Genomic DNA, 19,986 nt, shown 5'->3' on the forward strand with positions numbered 1-19,986 from the left:
TCCTTAACTCTTGATACTATAATTTGGGCTAGTTACTGAGTTTTCCCTTCTGTCCAACGGGGACATGGCAGTATTCTGGAGGCTTGCTAGGGGAGCAAATGAGACAAGATATGTGTAAAGAGAAGAACATTTTATTCATCTGAATTCCTGTGAGGAAGGTAGAGCTGTGTTTGAGAAAATATTTCGCTGAAGTGCTAGAAGTAGAAACCGAGATCTTTAGGGCCGGAGGTGGGTGGGACCCTCCCAGCAAGACAAAGGGAGGATTTTGTTTGCAACTCCAGAAAGGAAGTGGGGGGCCATGAGAGGGCGGAAACCCCGGGCTCCAGAAGTGACCCCTCCCCTCGGCACCCCCTCCTGCCACCAAAATCTTGAGTCAGGTTTACCAAATTCATCAAGTACTTGAAGTAATGAAAAACAGAAAAGGGGCCCGAGTCTCCTCTCCAGGGAGCTGTGGGCCAAAACGATGGTAGCATTTCAGAAAGAGAGAGATTGGGGCAGATGACACCTAAGGGCAGAAGACTCAGGGGCCTTCCTGGGAAGAACACTGGCCCTTCAAAGGCCCAAAATCTCAGAACCAGATTTCTCAGGCCTAGGGGGCACCAACAGGTGACCTGGTTAGGCAGGCTAGACGTTGGACCGTTAGTATTATTACTCCCTATTTGGCGTTTTCCTGGATCTTTCCTTGTTGACCTACAGCCTCATTTGGACATTACTTCCTTCAGGAGGCCTTCTCTGATTTCTCAAATGCGGGTTAGAACCTTCAACTCTGAGCCTCTCCCTTGTGTTCTCACATCCTAAGAGTTTTCACCCTGAGATTAACTGCTTATTTGGATACTTGGTTCCTCCTACCCTATACTCTGGTCAGAGCTAAATCTCTGACACCGCTGTGTTCCCAGGCCTGGTTCAGCACCTTACACATCATAGGTTCTCATTATGTGCTCAGTGCATGACAGTACAGGAGATAAAGCAGTCTTCGGTATCCTGTAAAAACCAGGTTCAGATTCTGATTCTAATATGTAAAAGCTGTGCAATCTGGGCATATTACTTAACCTCTCTGAGGCTCCTTCATCGCCTCTGTAAATAGGAGGGAAGGTACAGGGTCAGTGGGAGGGTTGGATGGTAGGATATGTAGAAAGGGGTGCCTGGCCACCATCAGTGCTCAGGAGATGTTTGTCCTCGGCTTAGGCTCTTATATTTGGCCTGTGCCTTCCATCCACACGTCCTTACCAAGTCAAAGCCCTCGGGACCTGACGAACTCCTCCTTTGTCTCCTTACTTCCCACCGTTTCTCCTGGATTTATTAAGCTTTCTGCACCAGACAATATTCCGAAGTAAGAGTCAGCAAACTACAGCCTGGGGGCCACATCTAACCTGGCTCCTGTGTTTGTATTGGTCACGAGCTAAGAAAAGTTTCTATGTTTTTAAATGGTTGGGGGGAAATAGAAAGAAGCATATTTCACGACACATGAAAATTATTTGAAGTTCACATTTCGCTGTCCATAAGTAAGTGCGCATTGGCCCCCGGACGCACTCATTCCTCTCCCTATTGTCCCGCGTCTGTGACTGCGTTCGCACTGTGGTGGTAGAGTGGCTGGGAGGACCAGATGAGCCACAAAGCTGAAAATATTTCCCATCTGACCTTGATTGAAAAAATTTGCAAATCCACATGCTAAGCCGTTCCCGCGTCGTTGATGATTAAGTCCTCCTTAGCGTGGTATGAAGTCGGTGTCACCGCTGCCCTCCTTTACGGTTGAGGAGCGTGAGCAGAGAGGGAGATTGACACAGCCAGGCTCGCACAGCTTGCGAATCAGTTTGGGATCAAAAGCTGCTCTGCAGTGGGAAGCTGACTGGGGACAATCGTAGACAGCCTCTACACCACGGGGGAGTCTGGCCTCGACGGTTCTTGATCAGGGAGCCATGTGAGGAAGTGAGATCTTACGGTGATCACTGTGGCCATTTGACTGGAGGAGAGAGGGGATGAGAGAAGTAGCAAAGAGGAGGCATCATGAATTTGAACATCGGAGCTCAGCTTCCCAGGTCTGATCACAGACGGCTGCTTTTCTGTGTGACCTTGGGCAAGTTATTCACCCTCTCTCTGCCTAATTTCCTCAGCTCTCCAATGGAGAGAATAATAGAGTCTCGACTCTCCCTTACAGGGTTGGTGTGAAGATTGGAAAGGAAACTTTTGTTTTCTTAGCCTGTCTTTGAGGCACAGAGCGGCCTCTAGACGTTAGCTGCGGTTATGCGCATTCTCCATCCCGACAGGAAGCTGCTGTTGCATGCACCATTCCAAGCAGACAAGATACAAAGAGGAAGAAAGAGAAAATCGCCAGACCTGCTTCCTGCACATAAGTAGCACGCAGTCTGCTGACTGGGGCAAGAGGGGAAGTCAGCACCTGGGAGCGGGGTCGCAGGTGCTACGATGGACTATCACAGGGAGCAGAGACAGGAAGAACCTCGTTCTTGCTCTCCCTTCCACGGCTCAGGCCCTTGCTCCTTCCAGAACACACCAGGCATCCTGCTGGGTTTGCCCCACGCGCTCGTGCGGGCCAGAACGGGGCATAATACAAGCACAGTTTCTTGTCCAGCACCCTGGCACGGAGCTGCGTCTGCAAGACTGTAAAGCACAAATCAGCCCCAGGTACGAGGCCCCGGGGCGAACCGGGCTGGAGAATAACTTGGCCGCTTCCACCTGCCAAATCACAGAACAACACACTCATAGGAAGGGCTGTTGATGCTGAGAAAGCCCATCAGGTTCCAACCTGGAAACTTGTATTTATCTTACTAATGTGTCTTAGAGGTACAGCATGAATCCAGGGCAATTAGGAATTTCATCCTACTATAGGCCAACATCTGCTTGCCTTTTTTTTTTTTAACTACCATTTATTGGTTCCTGATTTGTTATTTATCAGTGTCTATTTATGTGTGCACCTGAAGCTATGCACAGAAAAAAAAGATTGGAAAGATACGCCAGTGGCTTTCAACTGGGTTGGGGGTGGAGCCATTGGAATGTGGAAGAGGAAAGGAGAGGCTGTTTATTAATATCACCTAACATTTTTTCCCCCAAAATCCTCATGCTTGCCCTCCCCCTCGGTACAATGCCTTAAGCACATGCATATTTTAAAAGCTCCCCAAATAATCCTCACATATGCCTTTCCCTTCCACTTCCATCCCCTGCCTGATTTAGAGTCATTAATTTACACCAAATCTTAACAGTAGTTAGATCTGAGTCTTGGCATTATAATTCTTTTTTTAAAAATTCATCTTTTTTTTAAAGATTTTATTTATTTAGTTGACAGAGACAGCGAGAGAGGGAACACAAGCAGGGGGAGTGGGAGAGGGAGAAGCAGGCTCCCTGCTGAGAAAGGAGCCTGATGCGGGGCTCGATCCCAGGACCCTGGGATCATGACCTGAGCCGAAGGTAGACGCTTAATGACTGAGCCAGCCAGGCCTCCCATACTTTTTTTTTTTTTTAAGTAGGCTCCATGCTCAGTGTGGAGCCCAATGCAGGGCTTGAACTCACTGAGCCTGAGATCAAGACCTGAGCTGAGATCAAGAGTCAGATGTTCTACCAAGTGAGCCAGCAGGCACCCCTCAGCCCCCCACCGCAGTACATTTTTAAACCGTAGTAGAACATTTTGAAAACAAAAAACATAAAGGGAAAACAAAGAATCCACGATGCTTGCATGTTTCTGAATATTATGGACGCTGGACGGCAAGCCCGCCCATACTTTATTCTTTCCATCTGTGATATGGGAAGACAACAGACTCTACTGGAAGGGGAATATAGTGAGCTGTGTGAAAGGGATCTGGAAACTTCAAGTGGAATGAAAAAGTGAGGGATGGTTGTTATTATTCGGAGTAGGATTATTGCAGCGTAAAAGAAGCGCCACCCGGCCATGGGTCCTGAAGGCTGACAACAGCAGGAAGGAGATGGCTGGGCTTCCCTTTCCGTCTTGTTGGTTCCAGCCCAGAAACCCCACCCTGGCTGGAAAGAGAAGATTGGGCCTGTTGAAAGGCACCCGACCATTCTCTTTTTTTGTCAGACATTAAAGAGCACTCTCTGCTTCATATATGCATTTCTCTTTCTTCTCCTTCAACTCCTTTTTGCCTTTGGCATCTCTGTATCATTACATATTAGCAAGTTGCAGGCAATTTAATAGCTAATATTCACTGATGCCAGGCACTGTTCTAAGAGTTACTGGAGTAACCCATTTAACCTTCAAGCAACTCGAGGAGATACTTTTGTATTACCTCCGTTTTCCAGAGGGGGAAAATGAGGCACGGAGAGGCTGAATAACCGGCACAGTCCGCAGGTGGCAGATCTAAGATCCAGACTCTCGCCGTCTGGCTGCAGGCTGTTGATGCTCTTAGTCACTAGACCAGAATTCCTTTTAGACTCGATGACAGTCAAGACAAGCAGGGCCGAAGAGGCTCCAGGAAGTCTACCACACAGCAGTCCTCTCAGATCTCAAGCAACTACGGTTTGCAGAGGATTTGCTGAGAGTGGGATGTCTCGGGGCCCGTATCTGCCGGCTGACTCAACCCCAAGAGCCCTTCTGGGTCCCCTAGCACTGGGGGAGCCAGGAGAGAAGTCCAGGCCATCTGACGCACAGCCTGTCCTGCTCGTCATGAACCTAAACTGTGTTGAAAGGAGCACAAATCGGTAAAGGATTTTCAGAAACGAATGTTGAAGCAGGCTGTTGGTACTCATGGAGACTCCACCCTCAGTATCAGTTTCCATTTCATTTCAGGAGCAAGTTGCCAAAGACCCTCTGTTGGGAGGGAGGCGCCGGCCCTCTCTGCTCGGAGCCGCCAAGACCAGCAATGCCAGGCGATGTCTGTTGCCCTGACAGTTCCTGGGACCCACCCTCCAGGAGTTTGGACCAGCACACGCTCTGACGGTGGCCTTTCCTCTCCCGGTGGCCTTTCCTCTCCCGGAACATGATGTCACTCTCCAATCCGAAGCCTTAAATGGTTTGCAGATTTTCTGGAGTGACCGTTTCCTGTGTTCTGAGATCCCAGGTGGAGAGCATTGTGCCGGAGAATTGTGGACGGCATGTACATGGAAAGCTGCTTATATCAGTCAGGACGTGCCTGGTGGCGAGTAACAGAAAACACAGCTCAAGCTCAAATACACAATAAAAGGGAGTTTATTAGCTCATGTCACTGAATGGCCTCTGGATAGATTTCAGGTCAGGATGGATATTGTGACTCAAATATGTCACAAAAGAACCCAGCTTTCTTTTTATCTCTTTTCTGTGTTTTCTAGGATGTCAGGTTTCTCCCAGGGCTGGTTCCTCTCAAAGCACGAGGATACCGGAAGCCTCGGGGAGCATGCTTGTTTGTTTCTAGTGGAAGGAGTAGCTGTCCCAAATTATTAAATGTATATCCTGGGCCATTGATGGGGTCATCTAAGGTCACAGTGGAATTATAGTTTATAGTTTATCCAGGTACAATAGATTATTACACAGTTATAAAAATGATAGTTAATAAACAATATATATACAATAATTATTCGAAAATAGAAAGTAAAACTTTGGGAGATGAACAAAATGGATAATGTAATTATATCATAAAAATATACCTAATTAGCGTGTTCTTTAAAAATACATAAAATGAAAAACCTAGGAACTGTTCCAGAATTAAGGAGACTAAAGAGAAAGGACAACTAAATGCAATGTGGGATCCTCAACTGGATTCTGAACTAGAAAAAAAAAAGCTATGATGGATATTATTGCAACAAACGGTGAAATCTGAGTAAGACCGTACACTAGATACAGGTATGGTGGCCATCCTTCCTGATTTTGACAACTGTATGATGGTTATGTAAATGAATATCCTTGTTCTTAGAAATATACACCAAAATATTTAGGGGCTAAAATAACATGATATCTGGAACTTACTCTAAATAGTTCAGAGAGAATAATAAAGCAAATGTGGCAAAATACAACAATTTGTGCATCTGAGTATAAGGTATATGTTAAAAGTTCCTTTTTGTTGTTGTTGTTAAAAGTTCTTTGTACTATTCTTTAAAAAAAATACATAAAATGTATCCGTTCCATAAATATTCATTCAACAAAACCTCCTAGATGGTGGGCCCTGCAGATCCAGAGATAAAACACAGGGTGTCTGATCTGGAGAGACTGCAGCCATAGAAGAAGATTCAGAATGGGCTAAAAGAAACCCCTGTCTAAAATCAGAACAGGGAGGGCGCCTGGGTGGCTCAGTTGGTTAAGCGACTGCCTTCGGCTCAGGTCATGATCCTGGAGTCCCGGGATCGAGTCCCGCATCGGGCTCCCCGCTCGGCAGGGAGTCTGCTTCTCCCTCTGACTCTCCTCCCTCTCATGCTCTCTGTCTCATTCTTTCTCTCTCTCAAATAAATAAAATCTTTAAAAAAATAAAATAAAATAAAATAAAATAAAATAAAATAAAATAAAATCAGAATAGGGAGTCTAATCACTTAATGGTTTCACATTGGGTAGACTTTTATTCCATTTTGACTTGAATCCCTAAGGGAATTAGAGACAACGAATCATCATTCACTCAACAGATAGTTACCAGACATGCATTTAGGGGGTGGCCAAGGTGATCAAGATGCCAGACCATGCTTCTGACCTCAGAGGACCTACAGTCTAACTGGAATCCTGCATGTCAGAACAGCCTGGTCCTTGCTGGCCTCCGCTTCTGTCCTGAAGAACTTGTTTATGTAATATTCCACATCAGACCTGTGAAAGTTCCTGGTGCCTAAAATAGTGCACATAGTTGGTGTCCTGTAAATTCTGGTGTTTTCCCAAAACCTACTCTAGAATAGAGTGTGGGCTTGCCCTCTAGTGTCCATATGGGCTTCCCATCTCAGTTGATGACATCAACGCCCTTCATTGCTCAGGTTGAAAATGTGGAGTCATCCTCAACTCCTCTCTTTCGCACTCCCCATCAAATCTGCCAGAAAATCCTACAGGTCCCACCTTCAAAAAATATTCCAGAATCAGACCACTTCTCGATCCGTCTATGCTACCATCCTGATCCAAGTCACCATCATCTTCTGCTTTGTTACTTCATGCTATTCTCTGAAGGTTTGTGTTTCCCCAAAATTCATTTTGAAACTTAATCCCCAGTGTGACGGTCTTAGGAGGTGGGGCCTTCGGCAGGTGATCACCTCATGAGGACTCTACCCCTGTGAGTGGGATTAGTGTCCTTATAAATGAGGTTCCTTCTGTCACGTGAGGTGACAGCCAAAAGACAGCCCCTCTGGGCTCTCACCAGACGCCAAGTCCTCTAGCACCGTGATCTTGGCTGCCCAAGGACTGTAAGAAATAAATGTCTATGATTTATAAGCCACCCAGTCGATAGTATTTTTTTACAGCTGCCCGGGCAGAACAAAGACGCTGCAGTAACCTCCTAACTTCCTGCAGTGGCCTTCTGGTTTCTACTCTCGCCCCCCTAAGTCTCTTCTCCACACAGCGGCTAGTGAGAGCTGCTGATCTTAAGTCTGATCAAGGTATTTCTCCTGCTTGAACTCTCCTCAGACCACTCTGCCTGGAGTCAACTCTGCGCAGTCCTGACAATGGCTTTTGTGGTCTTTCCTCAGAAGCTCTTGACCCTGTCTGACTCAAAGGCTCCTTTAGCAGCAAATATTGTGTAACACATCCTTTGCAGTCCCACAAATGGAATTTAAGGATAATATCACCTCCCTCCACACACAATTTTTAAAAAAGAAAATCATATAATGCCCCATCTAAAATATAGACAATAATTAAGAGAAAGTAATTCCATAATAAAATATGTATTTTAACATGGAAATATTTAGACACAACTACACTAGAACAAATACAGCTCCATGAATTTCAGAAGTACTATCGAACAGTGCCACCCCAGTGAGAACCACTGACCTTCACCATCTGGTCTGCCTTCCCCCTCTCTAACCTCACACAACCATTGTGCTCTTCACTCACTCTGTCCCAGCCACGCCTAGCTTCCCTCCTGTTTCCAGACTGCAAGGCACTGTTCCTGCCTGGGGTCTTTGTAATTGCATTCTTCAAGGGTTAGAAAAGCCTACTCATTTTGGATCCCAAATAGTAAACAATATATTTGAGCAAAAAAAGCCCCTTATGACTCAGACCTACTAACAAAGATTTGATGAAGGATGTGACATTCCCATCCATGCCTATTATTACAGATAGTCTCAAGACAGCCACTCTTACCTCAAGAGAGAGAAGCACGAGTGAGGAAGCAAATAAATAGATGAAGCTTCAGAAGTATGTATAGGAAAAAGCTTTGGATATGAGTTTTTGCTCATGGGATTTCTGAGAAGCAAAGATGAGCACATTCTAAATTTTTAGGGAATTATATTGCCAAAGGGGGGAAAATGAGCCTAGATTTAAAAGGCCTTTGATAGGTTAGGATCTTGAACCAAACTCTGAGTCTCCAAATTTGCACAAGCAGAAAGTGGGCTTCAGGGGCTGTGCAGCCCTCAAAAGGAACAGGTTCACCAACACCCACCTCATGGGTTCCTAGGTGGCCATGGAGAATAACAGTTAAGGAAGAACCTTCCAGAGAGCAGAGAGAAGACAGGGAGTTCCTTCCAGAGAGGAAAACCAGGCTGTATTAAGGGAGGAACCAAAGAACTTACTGCTAACTCCAAGACAGGGTCATAGCACAATGCTTTCCCATTGGGACTTTACCACTGTCAGGCATCATCAGCATTGCTCTGTGTCTCCATCTTCCCTTTCCAAATGGGCACAGCTGTTACTTTATCCCATCCTTGCCCCACTATTTTATGTTGGATATGAAGAGGATAGGGCAGATTGTCTTTAACTCACAGGTCAATGGACCAATGAGGAAAACACCCATCCTGGTGGAGAAGGCCAGACATCACCCGGAAATACAGGATTTTCTAGCTAAATGCAATAACTGTAATGGGCATTGGGTTGTCTCTTTTGGGAAGGGAATGAGTGTGTTCTTTGTATGCAAAGAGAAGGGTTAGTTGAGTGAGGTTATTTTATAACCCAAAGGGTGGACTGTGGCAGAATCTATGTGTACACATAGATTTTCTCTTTTATCTGGAAATACATCTAGAATGTATTTTCTAAAGATTTTAAGTAATCTCCACACCCAACATGGGGCTCAAATTCACAGCCCTGAGATCGAGAGTTGCATATTCCACTGACTAAGCCAGCCAGGTACCCCATAGACTGTATTTCTTAACAACACTTGCAGTCAGATGAGGCCATGTGTCTGGGTTCTGGCAAATGGCATGAGCAGATGTGCACTGCCTTTGGGCCTCACGCATTAAAAACCTCCAACAGATAATCCTCTTTTTTTGTTCTCCATTTGATGGTTAGAAGAGAAGGACTTCGGGGCTTGAAGGTATAGGAAAGTTACAAATGAAAGGAGTCTGGATCCCTAAACTTTCTACCAAACACCTGCAAATGAGTTACATGCAATGAGAAAGACTCATTTATTGGATGAAGTCAATAAAATTTTATGGTTTAGGGGCGCCTGGGTGGCTCAGTCTGTTGGGCATCTGCCTTCGGCTCAGGTCATGGTCCAGGGTCCTGGATCGAGTCCACATCGGGCTCGCTGCTCAGCAGGGAGTCTGCTTCTCCCTCTGCCTCTGCTCCTCCCACCCTGCTCATGCTCTCTCTCTCAAATAAATAAATGAAAACTTAAAAAAATTTATTGTTTATTTGTTACAGCAACTATCATTTTCCTCATACAACCTACTTCATAGGTTTGTTATTAGGACAGAATGAGTTAATGTGGAAAATGGTGCTGGTGCCTAATATATGAAAAAGGGTGCTATATAAGTGTTGTCTACTCTTATTTGCTTGAGAACAGGCAAAAATCTGTCATAAGCTCTGGCTTGGCCGAGAGCAGCAGCAGTAATGGAAACCAACATAAACTCAGGATAATATTCTAGCTTTAATTGGAAGTCTTGGAGCCTCTAAGAGCCAGACCCTAATCCTGGGGCACACTTGGGAATTTATAATACCTCATCTAATCCACCTCCTGAGCCAAACCTAAATTCCATTCTTTAGTGCCATGTAAGTTTGAAAGCCAAAAAACTATTTACTTTAGAATCCCGCAAACCAAAACCCGAGGATGATGTGTGTTATGCAAGTATCCAGGTAACTTTAAGAGCTTTGCTTCACAGAACTAAAAGAAACTTAGAGACTTTCAGTACCATAGCCTGCCACTGGAGCAACAAATGGAGATGCATTTCTCCCCAGGCAAGAACATGGCTCAGAACTAGCTGAGTCTGGTCTACCAATCTGAGATTAAAAAAAGAAAGAAAGGGAAAAAAAAAAAAAAAAAAAAAGGTGAGGCATGCCATAATTTCTTTGACCATATTCTAAAAGGAAAGTCAATTACTGACTCTTTCACTTACAACCAGAAACAAGTTTTTAAAAGTAAATCCTGCTATTTTATATCAGACTTTGTAGCTTTGTGATATTCTGAGAAGTTTCATTTCATTCAGTTTGACAAATACTTATTAAGGGAAAGAGTATGTGCTTGGCTGTTTTTAGCATATTTGGTTCTGCAAAACATCATGATAATTACAGAATGTGTTTTCTTTTTTTATATATACCAATATGCTTACTAGTATCATAAGGAATGCTATACCATGTGAACTATTACAAAAGGAAGACACTACTGATTCGAGAACTAAGAATAATGCTAAAGTCCTGTGCTCTTATTAATCAATGGCAAGGTTGGAGATGGAAAAGTCATTCTTGTTTTCAAGGTAGAGAAAGGAGGGTGAACTCACCGGTGAGCCGATATCAAGAGTCAGACACTGGGGCGCGCCTGGGTGGCTCAGTAGGTTAAGCGTCTGCCTTCGGCTCAGGTCATGATCCCAGGATCCTGGGATCGAGCCCCGCATCGGCTCCCTGCTCCGCGGGAGACTGCTTCTCCCTCTCCTCCCTGCTTGTGCTCTCTCACTATTTCTGTCACTATCGGTCTCTCTCTTTCAAATAAATAAAATAAATTCTTAAAAAAAAAAAGAGAGACACTGGACAGACTGCACCACCCAGGCCCCCCATGCCATTTTTATAGAGTACTGTGTAACCACTCAAAATAATGTTGTACAAGGATACATAGTGACCAGAAAGCTATTCACGGATATCGTTAGGAGGGAGGGAAAGCAGAGTACAGAGAAATACACACAGGAACACCTGACTTGTGTGTGTGCTTCTGGCTCTGTGAGCGCGTGTTCCTAGCTGTACCCATATCTGTGTGTCTATGACGATTTTTATGTCCGTATTCAGAAGGACATTTCCCCAAAGTTAACTGGCTATCCGTGACTGCTAGGATTTGGTTAACTGACATTATTTTATTTAATCTTTACAACAACCCTATGAGTTAGGTTCTATTTTCTCCTCTTTTGCTGTAAAGGAAACCAAGGGCTTAGAGAGGTCTAGAAGCTTCCCCAAGGTCCTTACTTACACAGCAATTCAGGAACGGGGCTGAACTCAAATTGTTTGCCTTTAAATCTACACTGTGCTTTTATGAAGGACAATGTAGTGAGTTATCTGTGGTGCTAAATTTATCCAATATAAATAATAGTACTTTTTAAGAGATTAGATCCTTCCTGCTTTTTTGAGATGAACATAACCATTCTGTAATGAAAAGATGAGATTGTAAACAGTAACTGTTTTTATTTTGTAATGGCCTTTGTTAGGTCATTTAAAGTTGGTAACCTGATACCAATTCTCCATTTTATTCTTAATTACACTGGCCCTAAATATAAAAGTTAAGGAGCCATGGATGATTGGGGGAGCAGCGTCTGTGAGCCTCATGAAACTATGTGTAAAAATATGGTTATATGTGGCTACGTGCTTTCTTCTGGAGAGAGGCTCCATAGCTTCCTGGCTAAGCCTCAGAATCATCCTGACTGAGGAGATTAAGAGCCTCTACTTGATTGCTTCCCCCTTTATTACCCAACACACACCCCCACCAGGCCATGGGATCCCATCCCCTGAGACGTCCTTCATGAATTATCCTTTCCTTCCCCTCCTCTCCTACCTCTTCTCTTTATACCTTCAATCTCTTTTCTCTATTCTGGTGCCTTCTCATTATCCTACAGATATGCCCTAATCTCCTTAACTCTTAAAAAAAAAATCTTCCCCCTGAGACCCTACCACTTCCTTAAATTGTCATTCATACAACGAGAACATACTGAGTACTCTATGTCAACTACTGAAACAGAGATGAACAAGACAAAGTCCTCTGTCCCTTATAGAACTTCATTTTGAGTAGAAGACAAGAAAGGACCTCATCAGTTAAGAAGGCTTTCAACTACAAGAAGTGGAAACCTCACTCGCAGTGGCTTAACTCTTCTCAATGACACAAAATCCAAAGGAAGTGATTGCTAGCGTCAGTTGCCATCAAGGACCCAGACCTTTTTCTGTATTTCTGCTCTGGTATCTTTAGCATGTTGACTTTTTGCCATCGTTTGTCACTCATAGTCACAAGAGGCATGGCAGTGCCAGGATTCCACTTTCAGCATAGAAAGAAGAAGGAAACAATAGAACAATAGTGTCTACCTCTTTGGTGAGGAAAGCAAAAGCCTCCTCCTAAACATACGAGAAGACAGACTTCCTTCTGTTTCATTGTCAGGATGGTGACTGGGAAAATAGGCACTGGGCATCCTTGCATCTGCTTGCAAACAGCAGGTATGAAGGAGGCTGAGAATGGCTGTGGTTAGCCCAGACACAGTGTCCGAAACAAACACATAATCAAACCAATAAACTACACTAAATTCGAAAAGTAGCAAGGGTATAATGCACAACTCCTTAAGTATGGGTTGTGCATACCGACTTCCTTCTAAAGAGTACAGTATCAAATGGGGGAAAAAGAGTGATTTTATAGTGGATAACCTGACAAACACCCCACCTCAGCCGGGTGCTCAAGGTCGACAGTAATTGTCATAAATCAAACCAGATCATAAATAATAAACCTTTGATATAATGTGATAAAAAATGGTACTTTACCTCTATAGTCTTTCCCCCTGCAAACCCATAACCCAGTATAATCATGAAAAAACATCAGATAAATTTCAGTTGAGAAACATTCTATAAAATACCTGACCTGTACTCCTCAAAAATGTCAACATCATCAAGAACATTACCACAGGGGCCCTGGGTGGCTCAGTCATTAAGTGACTGACTCTTGATTTTGGCTCAGGTCATGATCTTAGGGTTGTGAGATTGAGCCCCACATCAGGGTCCACACTCAGCATGAAGTCTGCTTGAGATTTTCTCTCTCCCTCTCCCTCTGCTCCTCCCCATACTCTCTAAAATAAATTTTTTTTTAAAAAAAGGAAAAAAGAACATTATCACAGCTGAGAGGAGAACTAAATGTATGTACTGTGGTACCCTGGATGGGATCCTGAATGGGACATTGGGCTAAAACTGAAGAAATCTGAATAAAGTATGGCTTAGTTCACATAATGTATCAATATTGGTTCACTAATCATGACAAATGTCCCACACTAATGTAAGGTGTTGGTAATAGGGAATATTGGGTGCAGAGGTGGGAGTATATGGGAACTTCCTGTGTGATCTTTGGGGTTTTACTATAGATCTAAAATTGTTCTTAAAAATGTAGCTTATTTAAAAAAATAATAAGGGCTATGAAGTAAGAAGGGTTGGAAGGGCTACTGTAGATGGGATAGTCAGAGAAAATCTCTGAGTAGGTGACACTGAGGCCGAAACCCAAACGCTTATATAAGCTGGTTGTGTGAAGAGTTGGGGAAGGGCATTTCGGGCAGAAGGAACGGCAAATCCAGGGCCTGAAGGAATTTAAGGGAGAAAGAAGGCTCATGGAGCTGAAGCAAAGCAAGTGAAAGGGAAAAGGCAGCTGCTGAGGTCGGACAGACAGGCAGGACTGATGGAGCCTGGTCTGCAGACCACAGCAAGGAGTGTGTCACCTCCTCAGGTCGACTTCTGCATTTGACAGCATGAGAATATTAAGTTAACATCATTGTATTAATCCCTATTGCTGCTAGAAAAACTTAGCACAAATTAGTGGCATAAAATAGCACAAATTTATTATCTTACAGTTCTGTAGGTCAGAAGTGTGACACGAATCTCACTGGCTAAAATCGAGGTGTCACGGGGCCACGTTTCCTTCTGCAGGCTCTAGAGAACCTGTTCCCTTGCCTTTTCCGGCTCCTGGAGGCTGCCGGCATTAAAGGGGCTTATGGCCCTTCTTCCATCCGCAAATCCAGCAGTCACGGCCCTCCACCCTCTGCTACCAGCATTTCATCTCCTTCTCTGACTGTCCTCTCCTGTGGAGTCGGCCTCACCTCTCTCGCGTATAAGATCCTTTGTGACACTGGGCCAAACCAGACATCCAGGAGAATCTCCCCCATCTCAAGATCCTTCACTCAATCACTCCGGCAGGGCCCCCCTTGGCCATGTAAAGGAGCATTCAAAGGTTGCAAAAATTAGGATGGAACATATCTGGGGGCCATTATTCAGCCTATAATAACGATAATAACAATGACAGGACTACAGACACCCGATCGCTGACTATTTTGTGAAGTAGGGGCATTTAAAAAAATAACATATACCAATTACATTGGAAAGTCACCCACAGGTTTTAAACAGAGGAAAGCCATGATAATGGCCCCCACTTGCTATGGAGACTCCCTTGTGAGGATGCTGGTCTCCCTGAGAGATGCTGTCCTGCACACTTCAGGCTCCCATTGTCCCCTGGCCCGGCACACTAAGGCAGAATACAACTACACAACTATAAGCAGTCATCCTGGATGTAACCTCATTTATGTGTGAAAAGTTTGTTTTTAAAACACCTTATTATAGAAATCTCAAGCAAATACAAAAGTAGAAAATATAACACCATCTCCACGTACCCATCACCCAGCTCCCACAATTATCAATGCATATCGTCTATGTTTCCACCGACCTCCTTCTCCACTGGATTATTTGAAGCAAATCCCAGACATCATCGTTTTGATCGTAAGTAAAAATTTTACCCCTGATTTTGTGCAGAGAAAGGTTGTAGGAAGAGGTGGTGGGAATGCAAAAGTAGAGGGCAGAGTGGAAGTAGACCAGACAGATGACTTGGAGTAGGAGAGCAGAAGTGGAAAAAAAGAAATGTGGACACATCGGGCCCATATCATTGGGGCAGAGCTAACAGTCATAGCCAGTGGATTGTATGGGGGCCAGAAGGGAACGAAATGAGTCCAGGGTGGCTGCTGGGAATGGCAAACGATACTGAGCTCACCAACTTCTCCTTCCTCGTCCTCCTCTTCCTGGCACACAATGAGACTACATTTCCCAGAGTCCCTTGCGGTTAAGTGGGGCCATGTGACTAAGTCCTGGCTGATGGGATTTAGTCAGAGATAGTATCTGCCCCTCCCAGGCTTCAGACCTCCCTCGTAGCCCTCCCCGTGCCTTCTTGGCTGATGGGGTGCAGAGATCCAGGACTCTGAGGCTGAGGCACTAGGAGAGGGCTTCCCAAACTATCTGTGGTGGGGATATTTTCTTTTAAGTTCTAATCTATCATGGCCTGCTGCTTTTATAAAATACAGTAAAAATAATTGCTGGAAAAATTAATTAAAAAAAGACAAAATATAAGGTCCAATTCAATTTTTTATTATTAGATTCAATAGACCTGAAATTATTCTGTCAAATTGCTATAATTTCTAACACTCTCAGTTCTATAATTATCTTGGCATGAAATGGTAACAAAGAGTTTATGAGCCAGCACTATCCTGCAGACCACATTTTGAGTAGCACCTTGCAAGAAGATGGCAGAGCCAGGTAGATGGAGCCTGGGTCCCGAATGGCTGTGTGGAGCACGGGCATCCCCTCCCCCAGCACTCCCTCACCAGCCAACATACACTGGACTCTGACCTGAATAAGAAAGAAAACGTTTGCTCTGTTGGGCCACTGAGACATTGGAGTTGTTTGTTAGGACAGCTAGCACATCCCAACTAATCCATAGGGTTTTGGTCTGAGTAACTGGAGAGATGCCAATAATTGAGATGGGAAGACAGAAGAAAGACCATCTCTCTCTTTCTTCTTCCTTTCAAGCCAAACTGCTTGAAAGTATAATTTAACCTTACTAAGGACTGTCTTAACTTACTAAAATTTGGTTTCCACCCTTATCACTCTACTGAAATTGCTGTGCTCAGGGTGACACACGCAGACTGCCAACCATGTACCGGTTCAAAAGTCACCTCCCTGGTAAACACTTGGCTGACTCCTTCAGGAAGGGGTAGTTGTTCTGACATCAGTGATCCCATGCCACTAATTTAGATTAAATTACACTGAACAAGGGTGAGGACCATTTGTGAAGAATGGTGAATCTGTGAATCTGTGTGAATCCTATCAACCTTCACACCGCTGAGCTGGGTGAAGTCTTCGAGGACATGCACGATATTCCCACCACTGACACCTAACTGGGGCTTGTCCTGGATCCTCCCCAGTAAGTGTTGCTAACAGACTCACCCACTCCCACTTCCTCCTGAAGGTTTAACACACACTAGCCTCCAGGTAAAGTTCTAAGCTCTAACCAAAGTCCTTCCAGAACTTCAGTGTTCTGCCTGTGGAGAGCTGTCAGGGGAAAGGTAGCACATAATATTTCGTCGGTTCTTTCTTTTGCTTGTTATGATGCTGTTCTATTTAAAAAGATACCATCCCAGGGCGCCTGGATGGCTAGGTCAGTTAAGTGTCCAACTCCTGATTTTGGCTCAGGTCATGATCTCAGGGTCATGAGGTCAAGCCCTGCATGGGGCTCTGCGCTCAGCAGGGAGTCTGCTTGAGATTCTCTCTCCCTCTCCCTCTGCCCCTCTCCCCAATAATGCTCTCTCTCTCAAATAAATAAATTAATCTTAAAAAAAAAAACACACAAAAACACCTGATTACCATCCTACCAAGGAGTGTAAAAACAAGATCCTGCTAGTTGACCGCAACCACAGTCAGCAACCAGACTGAAATTCTTTCTTTCAAAGAGGTGAATCTTCAAGCCTGCTGTTCGTCGATTCGGGAGACATTTACTGAGCATCTACTCTTTGCTGGGACAGGGTTAGGTGCTGAGGATACAGCAAGAAGCAAAACAGATAACAACCCTGCTTATATTAGCTTCCTAGGACTGCTGTAACAAAGTACCACAAACTGTGTGGCATACAACAGGTATTTTTTTCTCTCACAGTCTGGAGGCTGTAAGTTTAAAACCAAGGTGTTGGCAAGGCCACCCTCGCTCAGAAACCCACGGGGAAGAATCCTTCCTTGCCTTTTCCTAACTTCTGGTGGTTTGGCAGCACGTGGGCATTCCTCAGCCTGCAGCTGGATGACTCCAATCTCTGCCTCCATCCTCACATCGCATTCTCCCCGAGTGTCTTTGTCTCTTTGTCTCTTTTTATATAAAAAGGACACCAGTCATAATGGGGTAGCAACCCCACTAAGTTAATATCTTAACTCATTACATCAACAACAACTCTATTTCCAAATAAGATTACATTCTGGGGTACTGGGAGTTAGAACTTCAACATATCTTTTTTAAGGGGACACAATTCAACCTATAACACTGCTTTTATGGAGCTTATAGCTTAGGAAGAAGCCAAATAGTAAATGCACCATCACATAATTAAACATGACAATGCCATTGTGGGGCGGCTGGGTGGCTCAGTCGGTTAAGCGTCTGCTCAGGTCATGATCCCAGGGTCCTGGGATCGAGCCCCGTGTCGGGCTCTCTGCTCAGCAGGAGCCTGCATCTCCCTCTGCCTGCCTCTCCCCCGGCTTGTACTCTCTCTCCCTCTGTGTCAAATAAATAAAATCTTAAAAAAAAAATGCTATTTGTGGTAAATGCTCTAATGGTGACAAGAACAGGAAGAAATTATAACAAGAGAAGCTAAGCTAAGGTAGCGGTCACTTAGGAGGGAATCAGTAGGAGATAGTCAGGAAAACTTTCTCTGAGGAACTGAACTTAAACCGAGGCCTAAAGAATTTTCAAGCCTGGAGCATTCCTGGGCACGGAATGACAAATAGGGAGCCCCAGGCTGAGGAGAAATTTGACAAGGGACACATAAAAGACCCTCCACAAAGGGCGGTTAGAGAAAACTTGAGATGAAATAGAATCTCTCTCGTTTCATTCACTCAGTACTCTGAATGGCCCCAACAGGTTGTGTGTGAGTAGGAAATCCAGTTACTCTGCTGAGTCTATGTAAGAAGGAAGATCTGTCCTATCATCAGGTTCTCGTTACTATTTTCGTGATTGTTTTGTTTAGTCTTTTCAAGGACCATGTTGAGTGAGCCAAATTTCACTTACAGTCTTCTCCCTTTGGGATCTGGCTGAGGCTGCCGGGTGTTTCGTCTGACGAGGCAAATGTGATAGAGTCACTTCCAGTTTGAAATGTTTGAGAGAAACATATCATATTTACAAGATTTCTGGATTAGTGAAAATCAACGCGAGTGTACGATTTCAGTCAGTTGCTGCTGGAATCATTGTGAGTTTTCAGCACAACACTGTTTAGTGAGCAAACCTCTGAAAGTATGCTTTTATACTTTCCACTCAACCCCCCCCCTCCAAAAAAAGTCTCCAAAACCCAGCTATCCTAAAGGGAGTTAAGACTTCCTGAAGCAGTAGACAAAGAATTGAGTGTTAGCTCCTTGACCAGGTTTGGATTACCTCCGAAGGCAACTGGGCCATCGTACGTGGCATATATTTTAGAGTTAGATGGGGAGAAGGGGTGGGCTGTTGTAGGCTGTGCTGTGACTGGGTGTGGTGGGAAGTCCACCCTCCCTCTTTGGGGACAATGTGTCCCACCCTAAGCCGGATAGTGACATATCAGAGCTCAGCCTCCCAATGTCACCCACTGGCCTCTGTTTCCCATATCATCCAAGGTCAGGGAGACCCAAACCAACAGAGGTGACTCCACAGCCTCACAGGAAGCTAAAGCTGTGAGAATAAGGATGTGGCACCTGTGCATGTCCCCAAGGAGCTGTCTGTGCACGGGGCCAGGGCTGCTTCCGGGCCAGCGTCCAGGTCTGCCGCTGAGGGCCAGGTGGTGTTGGAGTTGGCCCACTACCCCTCCTCCATCACATTTTCCAGGAAGGGGTGGGTAGGGATGGGTGGTAGGTGGGGACATTGTCGGCAATGAGTGTTGGTGTTTTGAGTGGGAGCCAAAGCATTGTGTGTTTCAGGGGGTCTGGCAGGCTGCCTCCACCTAGGGAGACACACATGACAAGACCGCCACCTCAGCCTATAGCTGATTTGTTTAAACTGTGCAGGGTCGGGTGGACACTGGGTTGGGTTCCACCGTGAGGGCCAAGCCTTTTTCCCCCCACCTGCAATCTCCAAGCAAATGAAGCAAAGGGGCTGAATGATGGGCTTGATGAAGTGGGGGGTGCTGTTTATTACCAGTCTTGTCAGTCATTTCCAGGGGTTAGATGTTGACAGAGAGTTCTTTTCTTTCAATTGTCCAGTACTGGAGTCTAGATCTTAGCTGAGGCAAGTGGACGTTCATAATGATGGTCCAGCTCACAGCCAGGGGGGCACAATCAGGCTATGGTGAGTTCCTAACTATTCATCCAACCACTTCCCACTGTGCTTAGACTCCTTCCTCACAGAGCCTTCAGGGGCCTGAGAATAACCCAGGAGAACAAAAGCAGGAGAAGAAGGTCCAACTCCGGAATGGTCAGCTTCGAGCAGCTAAGAACTTTTCTACCAGGAACGGGTCCTGCCAGCAGATCTTCTTCAGGAGCCGGGTTGCTGCGGGGTTGGCTTGAGCTGGCCCCCTTTACGTTCCATCTGATCACAGCTTGTGTGCATTTGGAAGCTTTAGCGCTGCAATCTGTGTCCCAGCTGGGGTGCATCATCGAGGGTACGATTGCACCGAACCTAGCATGTGTTACAAACTTGAGGCATGTGCTAACTGAAGCTGTACAGTCATTTGGGAGACTGAATATTCATGGGGGCAGGGGGGTGAGGGAGACTGATGGGGTAGAGCCCCAGA

Source organism: Zalophus californianus, chromosome 9 (genome assembly GCF_009762305.2).
Source record: "Zalophus californianus isolate mZalCal1 chromosome 9, mZalCal1.pri.v2, whole genome shotgun sequence".
Lineage (NCBI taxonomy): Eukaryota > Metazoa > Chordata > Mammalia > Carnivora > Otariidae > Zalophus > Zalophus californianus.